The 19,061-nt window shown below is 43.3% G+C and overlaps 1 protein-coding gene across 2 annotated transcripts in view; it reads right to left on the bottom strand.

Annotated features, from left to right (window-relative positions):
• lingo3a (leucine rich repeat and Ig domain containing 3a) overlaps nt 1-17,565 on the bottom strand; it is a 36,018-nt gene extending 18,453 nt beyond the window's left edge. Inside the window, exons 1-2 of one of the 2 annotated variants that reach the window (XM_076726932.1) lie at nt 17,027-17,537; nt 13,148-13,269 (exon numbers count right to left, since the gene is read on the bottom strand). The gene's annotated coding sequence lies outside the window, so the exon portion shown is untranslated. Of the gene's footprint in view, nt 1-13,147; nt 13,270-17,026 lie in introns of both variants that reach the window. The other variant, XM_076726931.1, reaches the window with a different exon arrangement.
• Nucleotides 17,566-19,061: the final 1,496 nt, after the last annotated feature.

Genomic DNA, 19,061 nt, shown 5'->3' with positions numbered 1-19,061 from the left:
GTCCTGAGTATGACTGTGACCCTTAATTTGAACTATTTTATCCAGCAAATGCATGACTACAGCTGTTTATCTGCATCAAAATAGCCCTTTGCAGTTTTCACTTGGATAGATGGCACAGAGACAAGAGCCAGAAAGACAAAGTCATCAAGAGGTGGAGGTGAGTGTGATCAGTATCTCTGCTGGCATCTATTTCCTGCCTGGCTGGCCTGTCTGCCGTGTCACCAGCCATCACTTCAGCCCAGGCCCTTTCCATGCCAATTGGCTCGACTCGCCGTCGCTCTCACACTCCCTGCCACATCCAGAGAGGCAGAGATGGGACATATTAGGCCGGCATCACACATCACACGCTTCACATCATCACACACACACACAGATTTCTGTGTTCCAATTTACACATGAGAACGGATGAGTGCACAGAGATACAGAAAGAGAGAGACAGGCACGCATATTAAGACGGACACACACTGCTCTCAATCTGTGTGTGAGCTGTGTATTAAAAGGTTAGTGTATGGGGACACTGACCTTTAGAAAAATCCTTTTGTTTACCAACATCTCTGGACAGAGAGCATGCTTAAGATTAAGCTATATCAGAGGATAAAAACAGTATTGCATATCAGTAAAAGATGGAAACTTTCATTCTATATTCTGACTCCAACACTTGCCCTTTTCCAGCCCCTCAAGGTTAGGCATCATAAGCCTAAATCTGCCAGAGCCTGCTCTAATCCTTCTTGAAGCCTGCAGGCTCTCCATGTCCTTCTCATTGGCTTCATTAAAAGGATCCCTGTCCTTTCTGCTTCCCTTTCACTGCCTGCTGCCTGCTCATCAACCAGGCCAATTACAACCAGTTATCTGAAGTCAACGAGTATCTGAGAGGGGTCACGCATGCACTGTGCCTTCCTTAATCCTTCCAGAGGAAAGTGAGAAATGGTATCTACGCGTAAGAGGCGATGGCCCTCGTGTAGGAGTCAGACACTGGGGGAGCAACAGGAGCTTTCATTGTGTATATGTGGTGCATTGAGCATCCGTGGAGATTAATTCCTCAAACTTTTTACATGATTTGCAGGGTTAGAGTTTCAGGCAGCAATCTAATACTGCCCTCGAGGTCCCTGGAGAAAGAAGTCTGACTAGTGGTGCGAGTCTTCGAGGGAGCGAGGGGAGCGGTGTGCAAATTGAAAGTAATCCTCAGGCCTGACCGGAGGTGCTGCTGGATTCACATCTATTCATAATTCATCACTCGACAGCAGTGAGGTGGAGAAAGTTCTGTCCGTGTAATAAACCAGGAAGAGACATCTTTGAAAGGCACTGATGGAATCGGGCAGATCGGCCTCAGTACTGCCGCAGGTCCCAGGTGAGATCTGCACTTGTTATAAGCAGGAAGACAGACGGAGCAGATCGCTGGCAGTCTGCGTATTTCACATCATATTAGATCCTACAGCTGTCCATCCGCAATGCTCAAGAGCAGATTAGCTGACTGAGCCACTGTCAGTCAAACATGAACTGTCAAAAGCCTAATTAGACAGTGTCCAAGCATCGCTAACAAAGGCTTTTATGACTGACACGCCGCTTTTTCTCCAATTGGAGCCATTTAAGCTTTTACCCGGAGTGCAAAGTCCTCTAGCAAGTGCATTCACCAAACCAAATGGAAAACATGGGGATAACTTTGTGAAGCTCAAACCTGCAATAAAAGATTTTTTGGCCGCGGAGAACACATTATTTCCATATCATCACTGTTTAAGTCTTGTTTCTGGCCATCTGATAGATGTAAGTGCAAATTTCACTCTCATTTTAGCTCTGCTTTTTGCTCTCTACCAGCTCCTGAGTAAAATATATTGCACTTTAGCTGCTAAATGCTAATGCTAAATGCTAACCTTTGTTCAGTAACTAGTCACTACCTTTGTCTGTGCTGTTTTTAGGGATTTTAGGGATTTTTGTGTGCTGCTTCTCTGGCACAAGAGAATAGTGACAGTGAATCTAAACATTAAAGTTGCAGGCCGGAAAATCAAAGCAACAAGCTAACAGAAGCTAAAAGGCTCCGTCAAACTCAGGGGAAGGAGGAGGAGGGAGTGAGAACTATGAATCTGTGGGTTTGTCACTATGAGAGACTCCTTTCACATCACACATGAGTCATTTGATCTGCAGTTATGGTAAAAATATGATGTATAGCCACTTAATCATTTTATGCTTGTAAACCCATCTGGACAGTATGAGTTTATCGCAACAATAACCAAGAAATGTCACTTTGTAGCTGCATTTGTGACACATTCAAAGAAACAAATGAATTCAATCATCACACATCAAATCAGATTTGAAGCGTGAACAAAACTGAAGCTGAATATGTAACTGACTCACGGGACACACGATGCCTTCAGCAGGTTGATACTGACAGTTCTGGAGGACAGCTACAGTCATTCAAGACGATTGATGATGACAGAGAGACAGCTCACAGATCGCACTCACTAAGCTCAGCTCGACTGGAACAGACAACTTTCTGAGAAGTGACTCCTGAAGGTTTAACAAGTTTGCCAAAGAATTCAAAACTTTACACACACAAAAAAAATGGACACATCTAAGGAGAGTCTGCAGAGGCTTTTCACCTTCAAAGCACATGTTCACAAGCACACAAGTTCACAGAAATGTCGATGCTGCAACACGCACAGCTTGTCTGGTGACAACACATACTGTACGCCGTGGAGGTGACTTTGGTTGTCAGGGCTGCTGGCTGGCCCTGCGTCAGAGTGGCCACCCACAGCTATCACACCAGAGTGACCTAAAGGTCAGGAGGAAGGCGCCCAAGGAGGAGGAGATCAAGTGAGATGTGGTACATCAGTCAGGCTTCACATTTAAAGAAACAGTTTGACATTTTGCGAAATACCCAAATTCACTTGCAATTAGCTGAGAGGGATGACAACTCCCCTATGTAAGCAAATTAAATAAGAAGCTAAAAGAAGCAGCTGGTTAGTGTATCTTCACAAAAAACTGCAAACAAGGAGAAACGACTACTCTAGTTCAATCCAAAGACAACAGAATCTACCTACCAGCAGCTCTAAGCTCCCTAATTAGCACGTTATAGCTTGTTTTTTTTAATATGTTGGAAAAAAAAAGAACTGTAAAAATGACACATTCTGGTTTTAGGGGGTTATGTGTTAGACTGTTTTTGGCTGGGACCAGTAGCGTCCTGGAGTCTTCTTGTCACCTCGAGGAAGTTAGTGCACTTGAGCCAAGAATTAGTCTGGCACAAAAACCCCTCTGTAAAATCACAATTGGGTGTTTTACATGGTTTCCATTCCTTGTGCTAGCTAGGCTAAGCAGTTGCTGGCATTAGCATGAACTATTCCTTTAATAACCAAGTGGAATAAGAGAGAGGGTCACTGTGGTAGAGATGGAGGAGATTGGAGGCTGGTAGACAGGAAAAGTGAAGATAAATATACAGATACAGTATGTTACCTCCTGACTTGTTAGAGCTCACTGAAACATGTGCTTCGTCAGCTCCTTGCAGATGTGCTAATGACATTTTGTGTCACTTAGTCATGAGGCTGAAGTCACATAATGTGAAATAAGGCATTAAAGGCCATCATTTGCATACATTTGAAATCTGAGGCTGGCTTTTTCTGTCCCTCTCTGCTGTAACATGATGCTGGCTGGCATTTCTGACCTCTCCTTCGCCCCGCTAATCTTCATCTTCATCTGAATCTGAACTGCACCGGCTGATCCTTTTCAGTGTGAGGCGAGGAATCATGGTGCTGTGTTGTTAATGTGTATCATGTCATTTCACGTAGTTGGTCTCATTAAACTCCTTCTGCAGTAGCAGAAAGGGTAGTCACCCTCCATCTCTCACCTGCTCAAAACTAACATCTGTTTTCACATACGGGCTCAGATTCTCAGTCTCAGGTTTCATTACAGGGCGAGACAGCTGGATGCGAGATCACAAGATCCCACGAGGTCACACAACACATCTTTCCAGGCTTCAAGTTATGCATCTGTGGTCAAACCACTGGCATTTAGACCAATCAGCATCCTACAAGGACCTATGGCAGCTAAGGGTGGGTGTTGTTACCATTCGAAAGCAATAATGGCGGCTCCTAAAGAGGTTAGCGTAGATGCTGCCAGAGCATCAGTTACATCAGAACTGGAGAGTATTTCTTCATTGAAAGAGGAGCAAAGAATGACACCAAAGGCTTTTCTCCATGGAAAACATGTTTTTCGCTCTTCTCCCAACTGGCTTCAGCAAGAGTTTCACTCTCCTACTTAGTCATATGATTCTCTGATCTGATTGGTTGAAGTTAGCTTGTGTTAGACAGTGATAGACAGATGGTTTATCCTATCATCTGCCAAGTATTTTTGAAAAGTGCCTGCCCCTTTCCAAACAGTTTCCACGGATGACTTCCCAGATGGTTCTGTGTAACAAACCATCTGGCGCATCAGTTTATCAGTTTCCAGCCAATTTGGGTGATTTCTGTATCGTACATTGTATATTATAATACACTGTGGAAGATCATCCAATTACCCTAATTCAAATGGCAAAAATGGCAAAAACAAAAAGGCTGTTTTGAATATTTTGCCATCTCTCACTCCTCAGAAAAGGCCATTAAGTTTGAGGAGCACTATCTGAAAGGTCTTGTCAATTTTCCTCTTTCAAAGACAATTAAAACGTGGCAACAAAGCTTCAAACCAAGTCCACACAACTCCATACGGAGACACGTCTGTCTCCTGTCTCCTGTCTTCTTTTTGCTATAATGAATACAAACAGCATCAATCAAGGCCTGAAAATAAAATGCAGACTGCCAGCCTGATTTTAGAACATCTAGCCTCCTCGCAGCTAAAATGCAGACAAAAGTTAAATTAGACTCTTCACTTTTGAACCTCACATCCAACACAAAGCAATCTTGCACCAAAAGACAATTTCTGATAAAATAGGCCACATCTGTGATCAAAGTCTTGTGATTCTGCATCAAAGTGAAAACAGCAATATCCACAAGTGTCCCTGACCAACAGCTATCCCTGTCTGACACACATGCAGCCTGCACGGTGGCTGGCCTGGGATTACAGCATAATGACATGCTGATGAAATGTACTGGGCCATCCAGCTCTGTCTATGTTATGGTCTGTAGTCCATATTTCAGCTGAGCCTGTTTGTATGGCCTACTTCACTGTCCCACCCTCTAATCCTGTGCCTTTGGGAACTGCCACACTGCCCGGTCCACTTCCCATCTCTCGTCCATTCAGCTTTAATCTCGCCGCAGCCAAGACAGCGGGCTGTGAATTGGGGACGGCCGACTGTCGAAAACAGCCTCGGCTAAAATGTGACCACGTTTGTAAGAAGCAAACCAGCGGGACAAACGGAAACAGCGAAGTGGAATCACACCATTTTGTACAGGATTTACAGCCTGCACATCAATGAAAAGAGCAGTAATCTAATCCCATCAACACACTGGGTGCGTCTCCATACTCATGTGCGTGTTTTCCTTCCCGCCGCACTGAGCCAAATAATGTGAGAATAGCGAGGTCTGGGATTCTGGCGTAATTATCCTAGAGTGTTAATTACAGGAAGAATTCTGAGGCAATTATAGGAATCTCAAGCAACAACGCTGGCACTGACTCTGCTCTCACGGCACACAGACACAGAAAGAGTCTCACGGCACCTTGCAGCAGCTAATTGTTGATTAATCTTCAAACGTCAATATCACATTCAGTGCCCTGCGTTCACAGAAATGGCTGCGTGAAATCTGTGCAGATAATCGTTCATTTGTTAATTCACACTTATACTCCTTCTCCCCTATTTTCCTTTTTGTGCCGTTTAAGTAATGAGGCGATGTTTGTCTGGAAAGCAGCGCCTGTTTGTAGCTCTGAGCTGAAGTAGGAGAAGTAGTAGATCCCGTATCTGTGCCACGTCTTCTGAGAGATTAGCTAATGCAACAATGAGCTGCTTGTTAAAAGAAGTCAACTGTTTGAAGAGAGGAAAACGTGTCAGAGAAGAGGAGCGTGCGCGAAGCTGCTGACCATGTCAAAAAAATAATGAAATAAACAAAAGAGTCAACAAAACAAGAAAAACAGGAGTGCCTTCAAACACTTATTAGACACACGAAAACACGGGACTACGCACAAAAAAAAAAAAATTATAAATAGAAGCAAAGAAGAATGACAGATGAAAACAGAAAGCAGAGATGTGAGATGGCTTAGGGAAGGTGATGAGGGATTATACATTTTGACAGAGCCACGGAACGAAGGGAGCCTTGGAAATGGATTTGTCGAAAGTGAGGCACTTCAGAGGAACATAGACTGTAACCGTGTGTGTGTGTGTGTGTGTGTCCTCGGATGGGTGGTTGACAGCAACACTCTCTTATCTTTCTGGCGTAAATCTCAACTCAAGAGAGATTCCATCAACGAGTGTGCTGCTGCTGCTGCTGCTGCTGCTGTCCATGCTACAGCTCTGACTAATAGGAGAGCCTAATAGGGGACACGCAAGCTGACTAAAAAGAACACAAATATGCACACATAAATTATGCTAAACGCAAAAACTGACACACATACACGCCGCCAGCTGAGGCTCTGCGGGGGGTTAAAAGTGAGCCGTGGCAAATGATGCAGGTTGTCAGCTCCCGTGACGAAGGCTTAGTGAGAGAAAACAGAAGGAAGGTGGAGGAAGGAGGAGCAAGGAGCAGATTGAGGATGAAGAGAGGGAGGAGATGGTGACTCAGCTGCTCTCCCTAAAGGAAGAGGAAAAGAGGGATGAAGAGGCACCAAAGAGGAGGGGTCTTCATGCACCCTGTGCTCTTCATAGAGTCAAATATTTAGTCTCTGAAATAAAGGAGAAACCAAGACAGGAGCCTCAAATAGCTCTCAAGGCAACCAACAAATGTCCACAATACCAGAGTAGGGGATGAGCAATCAGTGTCCTTGAAGGGAATCGCCATCTCACCAACCAAGTCTGACGCGGGTCACGACATCATGGCTCTTTGTCTTGGCATGCAAAAGGTCGTCTTTTACTTCTCTAGGTAGAGCTGTGGGCGCAGAGTAATTGGGCCCTCCCTGCACATTAAACATAGATCTGTTCTGACATCACACAGGAACTCAGCATTGGATGTACGGGGATGAAACAGCATGCTGGATGGAGATAGGAATACACACTGCACCACACCAGAAAAAAAAAAAAAACCTCGTCCATGCAAACAGACACAACCGCAGCTACATCCTGACGTACAAATTATTCACGGGCTCTTTTGAAACTGTTTACTTTGACACGCAGACGCCGCCTTCCCCACACCGAGACAGCCGAGAGATCCACTGAAAGTAGCTCTGATGAGACACTTCAACGTGAGACAAAAGCGAGAGGCAGCAGGAGGGTAAGAAGAAAATTCTTTGAAAGAAAGCGAGGGGTGTACACTGTATGGGACAGAGGGAGAGGAGAGCAGGCAGGGTTGTCTTTGAAAGAGATGAGGCGGGCTCTCGCTTCGTGCTGTCACACAGGCCGTCTGTCGTCGTAGACGGGCCGATCCCTGATTCTGTGATCAATGTTTTTCTAAGAGAAGGAATCAAAAAACATGAATAATTCATCCAGAACCAATGACAGGCTCGTGAAGACAAGTGGAGCGTCAGCCCTATTCAATGCTGTCTCGCTGCGTCTTTACTGGCTCCCTTGATAAATTCATAGCGTTCCCCTGATGTCCAGAAGTGGCTTGTCCTCTTCACCTCAAAGTGAGACAAACAGCACAGATCAGGATGTACACCTGTCAGACTGAGGGAATGTGACAGGAGGGCAGTAAATAGACAGAGACATGTACATATGCATGTGCGCAGTGGCATGCAGAGATATTCATAGACACATAGACCCACAGATCGTGATCTATACTGACATAACCCTACACTTGTCAGACGCAGCATGAAACCCGCCTCCACATATAAAAATGGACCGAGTGTTCCAGCCATTTTACGAGCAGAGTATAGCCTCTATAATGCCCCAAACAACAGAACAGAAACTCGCCACAGATGTGAGTCAGTTCAAAGCCAAAATCCTCAGCAGACTACTTCTGATCCAACACTTCTGACAGGCAAACCGAAATCCGTATATTCCCAAAAAGAAGGAGAGGCAGAGGAAGAAGGCGAGGGAGGAAGAGGAACCACAGTCTGTTAAGCACAATCTCATCACACCCATCTGTCACGGTTACATATGGACACATACAGCTGCAGATTTATTAGTTCAAATGATGCAGAAACAAAGCACAGGGGAGATTTTTCTTGCAGGCTTTGCTATTCTTTTCAAACAACGGGCTGGAAAAAGGCATTTGCCTTAAAAATGTGTCGCCTCTCTGGGGCTGCATGGAAACACTGACTGGCTTCTCACATGGTACATGCACAAACGCACGCATGCAAAACAAAAAGGCCTGATGGTTTCAGTCCTGCAGCGTACGACCAAAAACACGCTACTCAATTTCATTTATTATCATATCACTGAAACGCTGACCGCCTATTCAAACTGGACTGGTGTTATTAATGAGGCATGCTCTAATTAAGATCATGAGCAACATCATCTTTCATTGTAATCAGTATCCAAAGATGGCAAGTTCAATTTTGTCACATATTCTACAAAGTGATATATCCAGAGTGAAAACACTTCTGTATCTCATCAAACTAAAAGGTCACTTCAAAATAGCAGCCCGGCTCAAATTAACATCTCCATAATGAAGTAATGTGTTACACTTTTTGTCAGCGGGCAGATGGTCTTAACACCTTCAAGCTACAAGCTAAAAAGCACTAATGAACACAGTCAGTACAACAGGACATGTCTGACCTCGGCGCGGCCTCCACATTATTAAGACGTATATTAAGGAGGAATAAAATGAAATCCCTCTGGTGATCAAAGTCACAAATGATGATGCAAATTATCTCTTACATGCATTTAGCAGGTAGGTGTTAGCTAATATTAGTTGGGAAGCTTCATGTCAGCTGGTCAGCTGGTGTTGCAGAGGACAGAGAAAACAAGGAAACGCTGCATAAAAGTAGCCTGAACACAGAAGAAATAGTCTGACACATAACACTTATAACACTTCTAGGTGCAAGGAGTCAGAGTTTCTTACTTTTGGACAGAGCCAGGCCAGCTATTTCCCTGTTTCTAGTCTTTGCGCGAAGCTAAGCTAGCCAGCTGCTAATTTCTATAAACAGAAATCTGCCTATGAATGCAGAATATGTTGGCAGGATTTTGATATTGAAAGCGTTCTGGATTGCATTTGTGGTCCGAGTAGCATTGCCCGATCATGTATGAGCAGGCTTTGGCTGCACGCAGGTAAACAGCCCACGTGAAGAGCAAAAGAGGCGCAACTATTGTAATCTCGAAACCCATCGGCTATCGTTTTAGCTTTTAATTAGCATTTTTTTCTGCATTCATATGCAGATAACTATATATAGACATTGGCCAAAATGTTGTCTGGACAAAAAGCACTAATGGTAATCAGACTGCAAACAATGACCGGGGCACGGAAGAGGAAGTCTTGACCAAGATATCTGTTATCCAGATACCTGCTGGCTACACCAGAAGTCCTGAAATATTGGCCGTGGCCCCCAGAGGCTAAATTGTTGTCCCACAATAACTGATGGGTTCTGAGATCGACCAGCTGCTGGCTGTAGCTTCATATTTACCGTACAGACATCAGAGTGGTATTGATCTTCTCATCTAACTCTCCGCCAGCTAACAATTAAGCATGTTTCCCAAACTGGGGAAGCACTCCTTTAAATAGAGAAGCTCCCAGACTTGGAATGACAGGTGGACAGGGTTTAAATCCCAGCTCTCACCCTCTTGTTTCATGCCTCTCTTCTTCCAGGAAGCACACAAGCAGCCAAGCACACGTGCACGCTTTCAAAAGCAAGAAGACAAGAGTCAAAGACAAGTCAAAAAGTCAAACGGAGTGAACAGCCTCACTGAGCAGTTCGCAGTCCTACTGATTTCCACTTCAGCAAAATAATGTGATCAACCGATTATCTGATTTATGTTCAATGGCTGAAAAGAAGATAAAAGTCTGCTTTAGCTCTGACAGTGCGATCCACAGCGAGGAGAGAGAGAGGAGCGTTGGGGTCATGGACTGATATGAAGATGCAAAGAGGCATGAATCTTTAATCTTCATTTATACCGACGGCTCACTGGGACATTTAAAATAGGTTCATGAGGTTCAAAGACCAATTTCTTAATGAGAGTGGAGGAAGAGTGAGGGAAGCAGACAATACTTGAGAGCATAAACAAAAACAAGGACGTGCATGTAGAGCTTGCGTGCACAACTAATCGCATTAATCTTGATCTGAAAGCATCATCATCACCCCGCGAACGGCCGACTGAATGCTTCAGAGATCAGCTGAGTCGAACACACTGTTAACTGTAGTGCATGACAGGACCCATTTGAAGAATGATTAATTAATCCAGTGCTTAATACCCCTGCACAGAGTTAAGTGCATCTGACCACAACCACACGTAAAACTCTCATTAGAGTCGGAGTCATTAGCAGGTTCAGGACTGAGGGGACATCATGACAGAAATATGCTACTTTTGATCATCAGGCATTAGGAGAGGCTGGTGAGATGATCAGGTGTGCCAATCACAGGATGGTTTTTTTTTTTGTTTTTTTTCTTAAATGCCACAAAGGCCTGTGGATGTTTCAGGGCAGAGGCGCAGAAAAAAATGGAAAATGTTGAATGTGTGTGTTGTAAGTGCACACTGCATGTCATATGTTAATCCAATCTTTGTCAAAATTACATAATTAAAGAGCTGATTAAAGAGCTATCTTGTGCGCGGGGCCCGTGGAGAGATGGTATGAAAGATGTGTGTAATTTGAGTCAACCCACAGGACACAGCTGGTTCTTCAGAGCACTTCAAAATACAGTAAGCCATGCCTGCCTGGCTCAGCTGCTACAAATGCGGTTATTAACAGAGCTGGAAGGGCCGATACGCATTCAAGCATAAAGTAATAATATCTCTGGAATCTATCACTTGGTTTGTACAAAGTAGAGAAAGCATTGAAGGCTCCAATAAATTTACAATTTTATCCACAAGTGATATTCTGTTGAAGCATTTAGAGAAACTGGCAACGGCTTCTTGTTGTTGACAAAATGTACATGCAGATAATAGTTAGACTAGATCAAAGGACATTTGTAAAACAAAGTGCGTTCAGAGAGCAGCAAAACTCAAAAAATCCCAACAGTATTCAGGAGGAGACAAATAGCTCTTAAACACTCAGATGCCCTTCAGTGGCAACTGTTTGTACTATTTAAAGTACTGAAGAGAGGTAAGGTTTTATCCAAATGGATCATTTTATCCTCCTGATGCAGCTGCAATGCTTTGACTGAGGACAACTTCACTGTGGATCAAGTGTTGTTGTGGTAAATGTTTATGTCGTGCTTTGGTGGAGAGAACGCTGGATGCTGCAGGGTTCATCAAAGCTGACAGGCTGCATGTAATGGAGACACTGCAGTACAAACGCCCGTCCCACTGGTTATCTTCTGCCTCTAGATTGCTGTTCAATAGATGATCACTGCTCGCAATGCCACTGCATGAACCCTGCCTGTATCTTAAGCTTGGAATGCACAGCTGTGACATGGCAGGACCTTTCCCGTGTTGAGTCATTAACATGGCTTTCAAGAATATGTTTTTACAGTGTTTTTTGAGGACTGTTTCAGCATTGGAGGCATTTGTTTTAACACTTAACATCAAGCAGAAATTGGTAATAAGCGGCATCAATTATTCTTTTTATTATTGCAATAATTGTTCTATACCTGACCATAGTCAGAAGAGACTTTTATGAGACACTGTTAGGACAGCGGAAAAGTCAGTCAATCACATGTTTGTTTCTTTTGTCTGTTAGCTAATGACTAGCATGTTGCTAGTAACATTAGCGTCAGTGTTAGCCGTGACTGCTGACGTGACGGAAATTATTACAGTGTGGATCAGGCAGAAAAGTGCATTTATTCAACACTGTTTTGAATGTAGGAGAGTCCCTTGGTGACACCAAATTTCTCTTTTGGGTCTGTGAGTTGAAAAAATGTGGGACCCCCGGCCATAGATAATGACAGATTTGTTTTTGTTTAGTTAACTTTCTCATTTATGTTGTGCGATTGACAAGTATAACATACTGTGATAAATTCAATTTTATTTTTATTACTTCATTATTTATCATTTCAGTGTCATTTACAGCAATTTAAGCATTAAGTGTTATTATTTATGTGTAACATTTAAGTGACTTACTCATGTCCCCTTGTTTCAGAGAAATTTTAGTTCCTACTGTGTGTTGTTTTATGGGGGGTAGTTATGAGTGTAACAATAACTGGGTAACCTGTGCAACAACAGTCGTGAGTCTCCTGTGAGCTGCCAGAAGGAGAGGATGGGTATTTTACTGTCTTGCCGTGTTTGTGTTGATTGAGGGAGATTATTCATGAAAAACTGTAGCCCACTTCAGTCAAAAGCACTCAGTCAACAACCTGTGTCACCACTAACAGTGCAGTGTGTAATCCTTGGACTCCTGTTTACAGCATGCCTTATGCTGGTAGGGACGGCGCATTCCTGATGAGAGCGCAGGCAGGAGCCTTGAACTCCATTTTCTCCCGCAATCTCAGTCATGATGGTCGATCCATACTGGAGAATATTGTTTTATGGCTGGCCAGTCGCAGCACTTCAAGCTGCCAGCAGCAATGGAAATACATAAAATGAAATGAGCCGGAGAGAGAGACAAGTGTATAAACTCCTCAAATACCCTGCACTTCATCCCATAACACAACTCAGTGCTGGAGACACTTTGCTCACGATTTCTCTCAAAGTCACATGACTTGAAACATAAGCTCCCCCACACCAAAGGTCTTAATTGTTGATCAGCTGGCATAAGCTTAAATGAACCTAAACAGTACGGTGTCTGCTGCTTCACATTGTTGGAAATCACTCCCTCCTGAGGACCACTGGGCAAACAAAATGACTTAATGCAAGAAGAAAAAGCTGTAGTGCAGCCTCTGAACTCCTCTTTAGTGTGTAAGCATTGCCTACCTACACTCATGAGATTCCTTGGCTTCCCTTTTAGTTGTTATGTAATGCTACAGCCATCTCATCACACATTCTTTCATCGAGAGACCTCAGAAAACATAAAATATGCAGCACCTAAAGAGCAAAAACTCTTTTTCTCACCCCTCCGCTGTATCTGAGCTGGGCCGTGGCTTCAGTCCTCCTGAGCCGATCCAGTAAAAGCACACAGGACCTATCATCGGCTTAAATGGGCCAATATTGTTTAGCCGGGACTTCTGCAAACACTGAGAAAGAGTGAACAGCAAAAATACAGATTAGAAATCAGATTAGAAAAGTGTCGCCATCCTGGTGTGTTGGATGATACTGAAGCACTATGGCAGTGTGTGTATTCTGCCGTGCAATATAAACAGGCTCTGCGACAAGGCATTTATGTAAGCTAATATAGTTTAAAATTATAGACAAATATATTTTCTGAGAGGGCACTGGCATAAATTGCATCATCCTCAAAAGGCAAAAACACATTTGTGAAGACATACTGACTCCTCAACATCAGAGCACTTTCATTGCTCTTATTGCACTGGGTTGATGTATTGCTTTGGCTTTGATCCTGTGGGTTTCAAAAAACAAAACAAAAGCCCTGTGGTTACTAGCAGTTCCATTAGAGGCATCTAAATAAATGGCACTACGATGACAAACTGCAGTGTGCAGCACTTCATAACTGCACTGTCTTATTAATTGTCTGGAGCCTCAGCCTAGTTTCCATAGGTCAATGGCATGATTTCAGATTAAAAAAACTCTTTCATTAGGACCTGCTTAAACCATGGAAAACCATACCATAGTATAATTTCACTAAGTAATACTGAGCGTCTTTTACAGATTGAGACCCATTTTAATGTCATGCTGATTGTTCTCTAACGCAGTGGCTGCAAATGAGGGATACTTGTACCACAGGGTCTACAGGACCGTGGAGCTCAGTTAATTGGATTTAAATAGAAATTATGACGAGATTAAAAACGTATGTGTCCACAATTTGAGTTTGCTATAATCCCTGAACACCACATGTTGAAAACTAGTTAGCAAGCGAGCAGAGCAACAGTCAGCTAAAAGCAATGGATAAATTGTTAAAACAGCTAAAACCAATGAGTAAATGGTTGAAATAATTAGTAAGTATGAGTAAGCAATGGATAAACGGTTCAAATAGCTAAAAGTAATGACTAAATGGTTGAAATAATTAGCTAAACGTAATAGATAAATGGCAGACAGTTAGCTTAATTAGTTAACTGAAAGCAATGAATAAATGGTAGACAGAGTTAGCTTAAAGAGCTAAAAGCAATGGATAAATGGCTAAAATAACTGGCTAAAAGCAATGGATAAACGGCAGGCAGTTAGCTTAAATAGTTAGCTGAAAGCAATAGATAAATGGCTGAAATAATTAGTTTAAATTGATGGGTAAATGGTTCATAGTTCTTAAAGTAGGCTAATGGACTGATAGCACTGCATAAAACTGGTAGTAATGTGAAAGCAAAATTAAACTGACCTAAGCATTGACAGTTCAATTGTATAAAAAAATATTCTAAAATTTGCTTTTAAATATATTTTTAAATTTTAGATAAAATCCCCTTCAAAATCAATCCAAATTAACACATTTCCAACATGACTGACTGACTGATGACGAGGCCTGTGTCGCCTTGTCTGACAAGCAAAGGCTAAAAAAGGCAATGCTATAAGGCAACGAGGTCAGCCAGCCTCAGTCGCCACCGCAAATGAAGCAATCATGTTTGTAAATAAATAACTTGTAAGGCCCAGATGCTCTCTAAGCTCTGCATTAAGGTTACAGCCACATCTGAACGTCCATAATGGCATTACAGTAGTCAGTGAGCGGGAGGACGGCCAGCACACACAGGCCCGTGATCGTTCCAGCTGGACATCCTAACCACGACAGCTGACATGTCAGCGTGCCTGCAGGTATCTGACAGCTTCTCACAGAGGCAATCTCTCCTTCTCCTCCACCACTTAATACCTCCGTCTTTACCTCCCTCCTCGCTCCGCACTGTCCTCTCCGTAAGAGCAGCAATGCCCTCATCTTGCTGACACCGGATGCATCTCTGCTTTACTGCCCCCATAAACAGTCCAGAGTTGGAAACAATGAGTCTGGGCATTGGCAGTGTTAAGCTGAGGTAATGTCACTATTGAGCACGGCTGACAGCTTTATGTGCAACAGAAAGGATCAAAATGAGGAGGTAAGTGTAGGCGCAGTAATGGACAAGACTAACAAGCCTGATTCAACAATGCACTCTGAGGGCCACATAGACCTGTCAGCAGACATTTCATTACTGACACATAAATCTGCCAAATAGGGAGGCTAAGTGGCACCCTGGGTACCATTAAGTGCTGTTGTATAATTGCATTCACTTCAATGCGGGTTTTTGCTTGATTTTTAGACAGCAACAGTCACTGTGGCTCTCGAGTGCAAGGTAGGAATCCACGAGACCAGAATGACACGTGGTGAAAGACAAGAAATATACAGTTCCACGCTGATCATCTGATGATAATGAGCATGTCTATAGCACTGTTCTACATTGTTGGACAAAGCAATTAACAGTGTGCTTTTCATTTACAACGGCTGCCCTGCTGGCCATCACAAACAATTTGGGATTCAGTTGCTGTAGGACACTTCAGCAGGACAAAAGGAGTCAGGGATCGTATGACAAACCCTGCAATTAGTGGACTGCCTCCAGAGCTGCATCTGCCCAAGAAATACATCTAGATCCAGTCCCCATGAGGTACACACATCCAATTTTTTGTGTTTGAATTTAACTTATTCTACCACACCACCTAACCCTTTCATGTGATAAAAGTCTGAAATGTTTAATTTAATGGGCAACACAATGACAATGGTGAAAAGTTAGGATTTTAATTACCCTCACTTCAAAGCGAAAAGACGCAGAATTCACCAGGTCTGTGGATTTCTGCATTGCTGTGACTGGCTCAACACTGACCAACCAGTTGAGGAAAGCAGTGACATTAGTGAAAATATGTGAGTGTCCCACGAGCAAATGCATTAAGTGCTGCCTGTGACTCATGAGCTGAATTGTAATGTCCCAGTTTGAGTCCAGCCAGGGACCTTTGTTGCGTGTCACTCCCCATTACACTCCCCCTCGCTTCCTGCCATTTCTCTCCTGTTAACTTTCTAATAAAGGCACTAAATGGCTTGAAAAGAAGAAAAAGCCATCATCAAATGCACAGCAAGAAACACTACAATTCACAGTTTGTTACATGCGTTTCTAATGTATGTAATGTGTGCAAGGATTACCGGGACAGCGGCAAACCACAGTTCCTGACAGACAAACAGCAAGATTAAAGTAAAACTGTATTCAGACCTTACTAATAAAAAACAGGGCATTTCTGGAACTGCACTAAGAACTGAACAGAGCCACAATAAAGGCAGGAACAGAGCTGGGAGAGGGCTGAGCAAACACAGGCAGAGGCTTAGATGTGTCACACCGACGACAGGCACAGAGCCTCTCACGCTGAGATGACTGCAGGGATCGATCAAAGGCTGCCTTCCCCTTTCTGCCCCACGTTTAGATCATTAAAACCTAATTGAGAACTGGTAACCAAAGATGCACACATACACACACACACACACACAAACACAGAGTGGCTGTGCTTGCATGGGTACGCAAGCCCACCATCTCAAGGATGACAATAGAAAAGGCACAGCCAACGTGAGAGATAATGAGACCCGATGTCCATCTGAGTTAGAGAGCAAATCGATCAGCCCGGACTGCACCATAACAGTGTGAGAGGAGGCTAAGGGGATAAACAGGTGTCGCTCATCAGGTCGTCTGTTTCGGTGAACCTTGACAAAAGCAGACTGGACGAAAGACATCAAGGGAAAGGAACACAAAAAACAAACACCATGTGCATGAGGTCTTTTTGCAGACCACGGCTTGATGTGTTAAAGTGTCAGATAGCAGATCAAATGGACCACCAGATGAGTGTGTGTGTGTGTGTGTGTGTGATGGGAAGTTGGCTCACCCAGGACTAGAACTTGCACAGCGCTCCATCCACATCTGCAAGCCTGGAGGTGCTCTGATCACTTCTGGCCGCCTGTGTCTGTGCAGGATAATGTTGCTCCTCAAGCCTCTCCAGACACTGAGCTTCCTCGTCCTCCTCTTCCTCCTCCAGCAGCAGCAGCAGCAACAGCAGCTGGACTGGAATGCATTCACTCACCTTCCCTCCTCTCAGTCTCTTCCCCAGCACTGCTGCTGAATTATCTACCTCCTCCCAGATGAAGTCCCTCCGCTCTCCTGTCTTTCGCGCTATAAGGGCAGCAGGAGCTCCTCTCCCAGCGGACTCCCAGCTTTGTGTCTCGGAGAAACGGTGAGGGCTGCCACCGGAAGCGGCAGGCAGCTCGGACTGATGGTGCTCTCGTTATTGGATTGCATGTGTATGAGTGTCTTGGCATTTGTGTGTGTGGGATGTGGAGCGTACTGTGTGTGTGTGAAAGAGGACCCGGCTGCTGTTCATTGGGGCTCATCTGCGCTGTTGACGCTCTCTTTCTCTCTCTCGTACTCGGGCTGCTCAGTGCTGCATTCAAGTCCTGTGGGGGAAAACGGAAGATGAGTCTCTATTTGAAAATTCAGCTCACTTTAGCGTTCAGGCAGTGGGCATTTCCTCACGATACTCTACAGGGACAGCCTAAATGGAAATCCATGTGTGGACAAAATGTATGAAATAAATGTAAAATAAATATACGAATAAACATAGATATACATGCACTAACAGATTTGGTAATAATTCAGCTTTTTTTTTGTTTTTAAACAAAAACTATTATGAAACGTTAGTTTCACCATTTTTATTTTCTTTTTCTCTCCATTTATTTATTCTTGTTTTTTAATAGCAAGTTTAATTTAAAAATGTGTTTTTCAAAAGTCTCTTTGTATTTTGTATTTTTGATATACACTCACTAATCCCCGCCCCCTCTCTCTTCAGCCAATCAGATGCTAACATGTTTGGCATATGCTGTTGCTGAAGCTAACTGATGTTTAATTTTTTATTAAATGACTCCATAATTTATTGGTTTTAAACATACATTCATTGGGCCACTTATGGGCAGCACAACAAGCTATAAACACAACAGTGACATAATATCACCTTATGGAGCTGAAGTGGTGAAATATTAGCTAGCTGTTGCATGTACATTCAACAGAGGGAGCACCATTAACATTCAAGTCAAGCTGTGTTTTGACCTCAATATTTACTCTCCTTTTAGCTCTGTTTTGGGCTCCTGGGGGAAAAATCTGGGTACTTATGGTTGAGATGGGTAAAAGTTATGGATAAATGACTGACAGTTAGCTTAAACATAATGGATAAATGCTAGTTAGCAGCTAAAGGCCCCACTTCCTTCAACAGCTAGTTACTAGCACTGACTGTCTGCTGCTTGGTGTTGGGCAGCAGTTGCCTGCTGTGAACCAAAATAGTAAAGTTGTGTGTCCTTCAACCGCAACAATGAGCTGAAAGGTGCTAAAGATTACAAGCAACTCCTGTCACATGAAATCCAGTTTGTTGTGCATCTTAATGTTATGTTTTTACTGTAGTTGTATTAGTACGGTCATTCTTTTTTTTTAAATATGTTTCTTTCATTTTGGCCCCTCACTGAGGGCCGTTTTTGCACTACTGTGTGATTCTGTTTCATCATCTTACCCTTACATCCATGCAATATCTTGTGCCCCCCCCCCCCCCCCCCTTTTTTTTTTTGTATAGAATTTCTATATACATACATACCCTTCAATGTCTTTTTTTAAATTCCTGATACTATTGCTGCTGCCTGTAACACCCACATTTTCCCCGATGGGGGATTAACCATGTGTTATTTTATCTTCATATTTTATCTTATCTTGAACTCCAGATCAAATGGGGAACATGGTGCTTTGTTGTTCTTGTTTTGATACACTCGGAGGCTAAACTGAACATGTTTCCACTGATTGCAAACACAACAACACATGCATGTGGTGCAGGGAACAGAAATGTCACAGTAGGACAGTAGTAGTAGCTCCAGGGCTATTATTGT

Source organism: Chaetodon auriga, chromosome 3 (assembly GCF_051107435.1).
Source record: "Chaetodon auriga isolate fChaAug3 chromosome 3, fChaAug3.hap1, whole genome shotgun sequence".
Taxonomy (NCBI): domain Eukaryota; kingdom Metazoa; phylum Chordata; class Actinopteri; order Chaetodontiformes; family Chaetodontidae; genus Chaetodon; species Chaetodon auriga.
This window is presented reverse-complemented; position numbering and strand designations above follow the sequence as displayed.